Genomic DNA, 7558 nt, shown 5'->3' with positions numbered 1-7558 from the left:
GCCCCATCAAGAAGATGGGTCGACATAACATAGCACACTTCATATTTCCCAGGTGAAGATAACCCAGCCTTATTTGCTGTGCTATGCACTTGGACAAACATTTTGGCCATCATCTCTGCCTTCTCATCTGTTACTGGCATATCCTCCCCATTCGTCAACACTGGATAATCTCACTCCCTTTAACCCCACTTCTCCCACAGGTGTCGCCCTTCCAATGGTGTCACAGAATCGACGCCAACATGACCTCTTTGCCTGACGGATAGTTCTCCTCACCAGGGCCTTCTTATACTGAATGTTGGAAGTCATGCGTCCTTTTCAGTACTCTAAATGCCCTCTTTCTACTCCTCCATTGCCATTGCCCCACACTCCTCCGTCCACCATGGGGCTGCTTTCCTCCTCCTCCTTCCTGAACTCTTAGGTATAGCCACAGTAGCTGTCCCACTCAGGTATTCATACTATCCACATCCCCACTTACAGTGCCTTGCGAAAGTATTCGGCCCCCTTGAACTTTGCGACCTTTTGCCACATTTCAGGCTTCAAACATAAAGATATAAAACTGTATTTTTTTGTGAAGAATCAACAACAAGTGGGACACAATCATGAAGTGGAACAACATTTATTGGATATTTCAACCTTTTTTAACAAATCAAAAACTGAAAAATTGGGCGTGCAAAATTATTCAGGCCGTTTACTTTCAGTCCAGCAAACTCTCTCCAGAAGTTCAGTGAGGATCTCTGAATGATCCAATGTTGACCTAAATGACTAATGATGATAAATACAATCCACCTGTGTGTAATCAAGTCTCCGTATAAATGCACCTGCACTGTGATAGTCTCAGATGTCCGTTAAAAGTGCAGAGAGCATCATGAAGAACAAGGAACACACCAGGCAGGTCCGAGATACTGTTATGAAGAAGTTTAAAGCCGGATTTGGATACAAAAAGATTTCCCAAGCTTTAAACATCCCAAGGAGCACTGTGCAAGCGATAATATTGAAATGGAAGGAGTATCAGACCACTGCAAATCTACCAAGACCTGGCCGTCCCTCTAAACTTTCAGCTCATACAAGGAGAAGACTGATCAGAGATGCAGCCAAGAGGCCCATGATCACTCTGGATGAACTGCAGAGATCTACAGCTGAGGTGGGAGACTCTGTCCATAGGACAACAATCAGTCGTATATTGCACAAATCTGGCCTTCATGGAAGAGTGGCAAGAAGAAAGCCATTTCTTAAAGATATCCATAAAACGTGTCGTTTAAAGTTTGCCACAAGCCACCTGGGAAACACACCAAACATGTGGAAGAAGGTGCTCTGGTCAGATGAAACCAAAATTGAACTTTTTGGCAACAATGCAAAACGTTATGTTTGGCGTAAAAGCAACACAGCTCATCACCCTGAACACACCATCCCCACTGTCAAACATGGTGGTGGCAGCATCATGGTTTGGCCTGATTTTCTTCAGCAGGGACAGGGAAGATGGTTAAAATTGATGGGAAGATGGATGGAGCCAAATACAGGACCATTCTGGAAGAAAACCTGATGGAGTCTGCAAAAGACCTGAGACTGGGACGGAGATTTGTCTTCCAACAAGACAATGATCCAAAACATAAAGCAAAATCTACAATGGAATGGTTCAAAAATAAACATATCCAGGTGTTAGAATGGCCAAGTCAAAGTCCAGACCTGAATCCAATCGAGAATCTGTGGAAAGAACTGAAAACTGCTGTTCACAAATGCTCTCCATCCAACCTCACTGAGCTTGAGCTGTTTTGCAAGGAGGAATGGGAAAAAATTTCAGTCTCTCGATGTGCAAAACTGATAGAGACATACCCCAAGCGACTTACAGCTGTAATCGCAGCAAAAGGTGGCGCTACAAAGTATTAACTTAAGGGGGCTGAATAATTTTGCACGCCCAATTTTTCAGTTTTTGATTTGTTAAAAAAGTTTGAAATATCCAATAAATGTCGTTCCACTTCATGATTGTGTCCCACTTGTTGTTGATTCTTCACAAAAAAATACAGTTTTATATCTTTATGTTTGAAGCCTGAAATGTGGCAAAAGGTCGCAAAGTACAAGGGGGCCGAATACTTTCGCAAGGCACTGTATATCCACCCAAGCCATCACCTGCTCACTCAGCTCCTGAAACTGATCCCACTTCCCCCTTCCAAACACCCACCGGTCTACTCCACTGACACCTCCTCCGACCTACTGTAACATAGTATGGGATAATGATCACTCCCTACTGTCAACTCCTCCCATACATTCCACTCAAATTATTCCTGCTATCACACTAGACACCAGAGTGAGGGCCAACGCAGACTCCTTCCCTATGGCTACATCAATCCTGGTCCCTCGGCCATCATTCAGGCACACCACATCTTTCATTACTATCAGGTTTTCCATGACTTGGTCATTTCCATCGATCCGTTTCCCTACACCACATTACCTTACTTCTATCCTGGCCCTCCATCCTCTCCAGCTCCAAACGAGATCAACACATGTACACACACTTTGACGTTGAACTGTACGCAATGACGTCTCAGCGTGTTCGAGGGGATCAGTCACAGAAGACGCTGCGCAAAAGTAGTACTGCACCCAGACCACCAGGGGGATCAGGTTAGTTAATTTTGTTGCGGGTGGTCTTCATTTTTTAAAATGTATGTAACTAGGCAAGTCAGTTCAGAACAAATTATTATTTACAAATCCGGCCAAACCCTCACCTCCTTCATTGAAGAACGCAGGTCATTTACTAATTATAAATCTCTAATCACAATATTAAATTACATTTTAATATGTGATCATATTCATCTGGTTTCTGAGCATGCAAGCATGTTTTTCCGTTTCTACTTCCCTCGCTCTCCTCCCTTCATAATGTTAAAACATGTTTTGGATGGACAACTAGGGTAAGGCCATGAGTGCATTTGATTAATGATTATTTATGTTACTCTTGAAACGTAATTAGATTGGTGTGCTTGTGATTTTGCCATTTCCAATCTTTCACGGTATGGGAAATTCATGTTGTCTTTCTGTCTCTCCTGAGCAAAACCAAAAAGTTGATCAATGCAAAAATCGAACGAAAACCAAACATCAGAGGGAAATCAACTAGACAAAGGAAAACGTATCATCTCTCTTTATTAATATAGAAACCAGCAGGTTTACATAAATATAATTGCAAGAGTATACAAATGTCCCAACAAAAGCAAAAATACATTTTTATATAGATTCATTTTTTAAAAGTTAATATTTAACAGTTGTTCACACGGTAGCTAAAAACACATAGGTGATATGCACTCCCCATACCTATAACCTGTCAATGCTATCAACAGGTTCATTACTATCCTACTAACCTCATGGAAACAAAGCAGACTTTCACATCAAACCAAAGCCAGACAGGTTAAGGGGACACAAACAGAACAGTGTGTGAACAGACTGACTGATGACATTTACAATAAAAACAAAACACCCATGATGAAAATTCTGAATGACAACTTTGTTTGAATTAGGTGAAATTTGTGTTGGTCTTGACTGACACAAGCCCAATCATAAAAATAAATCCCGGTGGCACACAGTATCAATACTATTTCAAAAAGTTACATAAATAATTAACATCATTACAATATTTTGTTATAGTTTCCCCATTGCAATGAACAATCAAGAGAGGCTAGATAGATAAAATATATATTAAAAAAGTAACAGATATACATTTATATTGAATCAAGCTGCATAGCAGTTTGAGACAAAACTTAAATTGCAACGACGTGAAACAAATGCAATTCATATTTTCGTGAAAATAAATCAGATGCACAACAAATTGCACAACACTATACATTTATCTGGTCACTCATTTCTGTACGGCATTTGAAGCACACAAGTCATATGGCTTGCAAGATACTAGTTATCAAGGGCTAATAACCACTGACAATAGTGTCACAGCGGTGAATAAAATAGGCAACACTGGTACAAGATAAATCTGGTCTCTACTATAAAAAGTTTGTCAAGGCACAAGTATATCATCCAATGTACTGAGCAATACTTCTAAAATATATTTGCTGTACACTGTGATGCCATAAATCATTGGTTAGTCTGGGTGCAAATATGGTAAAAATACAGATGAACTTTCAAGGTGACCCCTGCATTTCTGTAGTCATTGGTTGAGTAGGAAAAGTCGTTCATTTTTAGGTCTTCAATAAATTAAACCTTTACCGGCACAATAAAGTATAGCGCCACTCAATTACAAAGACTCATGTCGTCATCAATGTAAAACATGTAGCCTACTTGACAAATAGGCCTCCTATTTTGTCAAAGCTCATACTACATGGAATATTCATGGGTTACATTTCAAAATAGGTATTTCTTTCCTCAATATCCTTATGCTTGAAAATAACAATAATCTTATTGTGTATTCATAACACAAAACATTAACATGTTGCTCACAAAATATTGTATGTATACTATATATAAAGAATGTACTTTATCATTGTAATTGGTCCAATGTTGAGTAAGGTGGCCTGATTAGCAACCTGCTCGGGTTGAGGTAACAAACACATTCTGCATTTGGAGTTTTTTGTAAACCCTATTAACAAATATTTAATAGATGCTGTTTTAACTGTCTGTATGGCTTTATAACTGGCATAGTTGTCCAATAACTTCCTGCTCTTTCCTTATTCAAGAGGTGAAATAAGTTGTAGATGTGACAGTATAGGTTAAATGTTTCATGGATGATATCACAAGGGTTTGACTTTAAACTATCAGATTTGGACAAACATACTGTACAATTGATCTCAACCTGGCATATGAACGGAAATCTATCAAAGGGAAGAAAACAATGTACAGGAATGTACATGTGACTCAGTGTACATGTTACATTTGAACTCCCTCAATCATAAAGTTGTATCCCTGTCCTCACATCTACAAGGAGAAGAAAAGCTTCACTGACAGATATGTCACACAAGACCACAGCCAACTACAGTTTCAACAGGTGGGGAAGGGCCAAATCCACATAACTAATATTAATACAATTACGGAGTTAAATCAGAACCAAACTTGTACATCAAGTCATTTGTAGCACAAATATGATTGTGGGACACAATTGAGACAATATCTAAAACAAGAAATACCAAATAAATTAGATCTGATTTCTGAAAAGATGTATTAGAACTACACCAGTAAAAAATATATGATAAAATATTTGTAAGTATGATAAAAATTCACAAATACTCATGACTACTGGAAACAAAACTACTAGTATTTCACAAGAGTTGAAGAAGGCCAATCACAGACAGCTCTTTTCTCCAAAGCAACTTAACGGTTCATTCTTCATGAGTAGGGTCCCTTTAAATATCTAAAAGAAAACAGCTCAAGCTCTGGGATGGGGAATATGGGGCCCCACCAATCACATTACTAAAAATAATTTAAATACTCTCCATTTGCTTGTTTTTAAAGTGAAAAAAAGTAATGATGTTAAGAACACACAATAAAATACAGCACTAAGAGAGAAAGATGGAGGCACTCAACGAAGCTGTTACTGTTGTCATCAGAGACCAGCCCCTTGTTCATGTGTATACTCAGATTCAGACAAAAAACAAGACACAATCTTACTGTTGGCTCCACTCCAGCCCAATACTCACATGTAAAGAATAAAAGCACAAACCAGTTTGGCAGCAGTACAGGTGTAGGGTCTTAATTTGAGCCAGTTTGCTATAGCAAAAAAATAATCCTGCAGCAAAAGGAAATGTGAATTATTCTGTGGATTATAATTAATGGACATTTTTGTAGAGGTTGATACATTTTTCATTAGGGTAAATCAAGTCTGAAATTTCAAAGTCGAAATTTGACACACAAGCGAGCTGTGTGTCAAGAATCAGAGCGGCTTGGCAGAGTCGTGTTGCAGTTGCAGAGTTGCAGCGATGGTACAAGACTAACTACCAATTGGATATCATGAAATTCGGGGTAAAAAGTACAACAAAAATATATACAAAAACGATAAAATACAAATAATAATAAAAAAGTTTTTCTTCCAGTACAGGAAAATTCTCACCAACAAAAGAGTGATCAAATTAAGATCATACATCTGTATATCACGCCTGACACTAATAATCCAACTACAAACAACCATTCATGCTCAAGGCAAAACAGATAACTGCTCCAGTCACTTTCACCACTTTCTTCCTGTCAAAACATGGCGAGTCTCAAACGACAAATATGAACACACCAATCAATATGAGCCATAAAACTGGCCATTCATGAAGACGAAAAAGAAGGCTGTGACTTGAGGCCTTGACTCAGGTCCTGGGGTGGCCCACTGTAGGCAAGAGAGTTGCTGTTTTACAGTAAGACAAACATACGGAAAACTCCTCTCTGATCTATGGATAAAAGTCCAGTTTGTGCGTGCCAGACGTTAGCTAATACAAACATCTTCCATGGAGACATCACTACAAAACAACACATTATCTACATTTGCAATAGAATGATACAAATAACAATATACTCTTTAATTACATCAGACAACCGTGCACACTGGTATATAGTACACATATATGGTTCTGATTTATTCAAAATGTAGGCCTATTTAATTATGTAGACTGGAAATTAATAATTTAAAAGCTGGATGATTTTTTTCTCTTGATCCACATTGACCCTAATCTAGAGCATCTCTCGTACTACAGAGTCTAATCAGGGAAAGAAATCCATGGTGTAATACTCAAATATTTGGAGTTATTCTCATGAATGGGTAATGGGAAGATGGCTGCCAATAAGAAACTGATATTTCATGAAAGGAACAATAAAAAAAACTAAAGCCATAACTCAAAACACATGCATGAGTAATAAAGTTGTCGAGATGTACTGACTAAATAGCTGACTAGCGAATGCATAGGCCAACTTAATGAGTAACTGGCCACAAAAGGAAAGCATCGTAAAGTGCTGAAAGAACTAAAGACAAAATATATTACAAAGGTTTATTTTTCATGAATTGTATATTTTCTTTTGCTATTTCCTAAAATACTTTTAATATCGTATAAAAAGGACAACAATGCGTTCTAAACAATTGTGAGCCCACACTCTGGTCCTGGAGAAGACAGAATGCTGTGCTAGCTTCCACCACCATACTTATAAAACCACACCGCAAAGTGCTGCTCTGAGAACTGATGAGTTAGCCAAACATTACATAGTGTCATGTTTCATTAAGAGCTGGAGGTGACTAGCTGCGAGATACAATGACAGTTGTGGGGTAACTACAACCTATGTCCTATTTTGAGGTCCAGGTTTAGATGCAGTGGAGGACTGGTGCCCCGCTCGGCGCCACTGTGGAGCATCTACACATGAAGACTGTCCTTGGAGAAAAAGGCCGCTGAGGCTTACATGTAACTTGGAGTTCGGACAGGAGCCCACCATTGAGTTTGTTTTCATTCTTATGTCGTCTGTAATGGGGGTCCACACCGGGGTCTTCTGCCATCTGCAATGGGGGTCCACACCGGGGGTCTTCTGCCGTCTGTAATGGGGGTCCACACTGGGTGTCTTCTGGGCTCCTAAAGGGAGGGGCAATTACAAGTTTAAAGAC

General features: G+C 39.1%; 1 protein-coding gene across 2 annotated transcripts in view; it reads right to left on the bottom strand.

The window, feature by feature from the left end:
* Positions 1 to 3114: 3114 nt before the first annotated feature.
* The window catches only part of LOC109874559 (nuclear factor of activated T-cells 5), a 54283-nt gene continuing 49839 nt past the window's right edge, over positions 3115 to 7558 (bottom strand). For both annotated transcript variants that reach the window (XM_031810956.1, XM_031810967.1), the window contains exon 14: positions 3115 to 7526. The gene's annotated coding sequence lies outside the window, so the exon portion shown is untranslated. The remainder of the gene's footprint in view (positions 7527 to 7558) is intronic.

Source organism: Oncorhynchus kisutch, linkage group LG3 (genome assembly GCF_002021735.2).
Source record: "Oncorhynchus kisutch isolate 150728-3 linkage group LG3, Okis_V2, whole genome shotgun sequence".
In the NCBI taxonomy this organism is placed as follows: Eukaryota; Metazoa; Chordata; class Actinopteri; order Salmoniformes; family Salmonidae; genus Oncorhynchus; species Oncorhynchus kisutch.
Note: the sequence above shows the minus strand (reverse complement) of the source record. Positions and strands in the feature narration are given on the sequence as shown.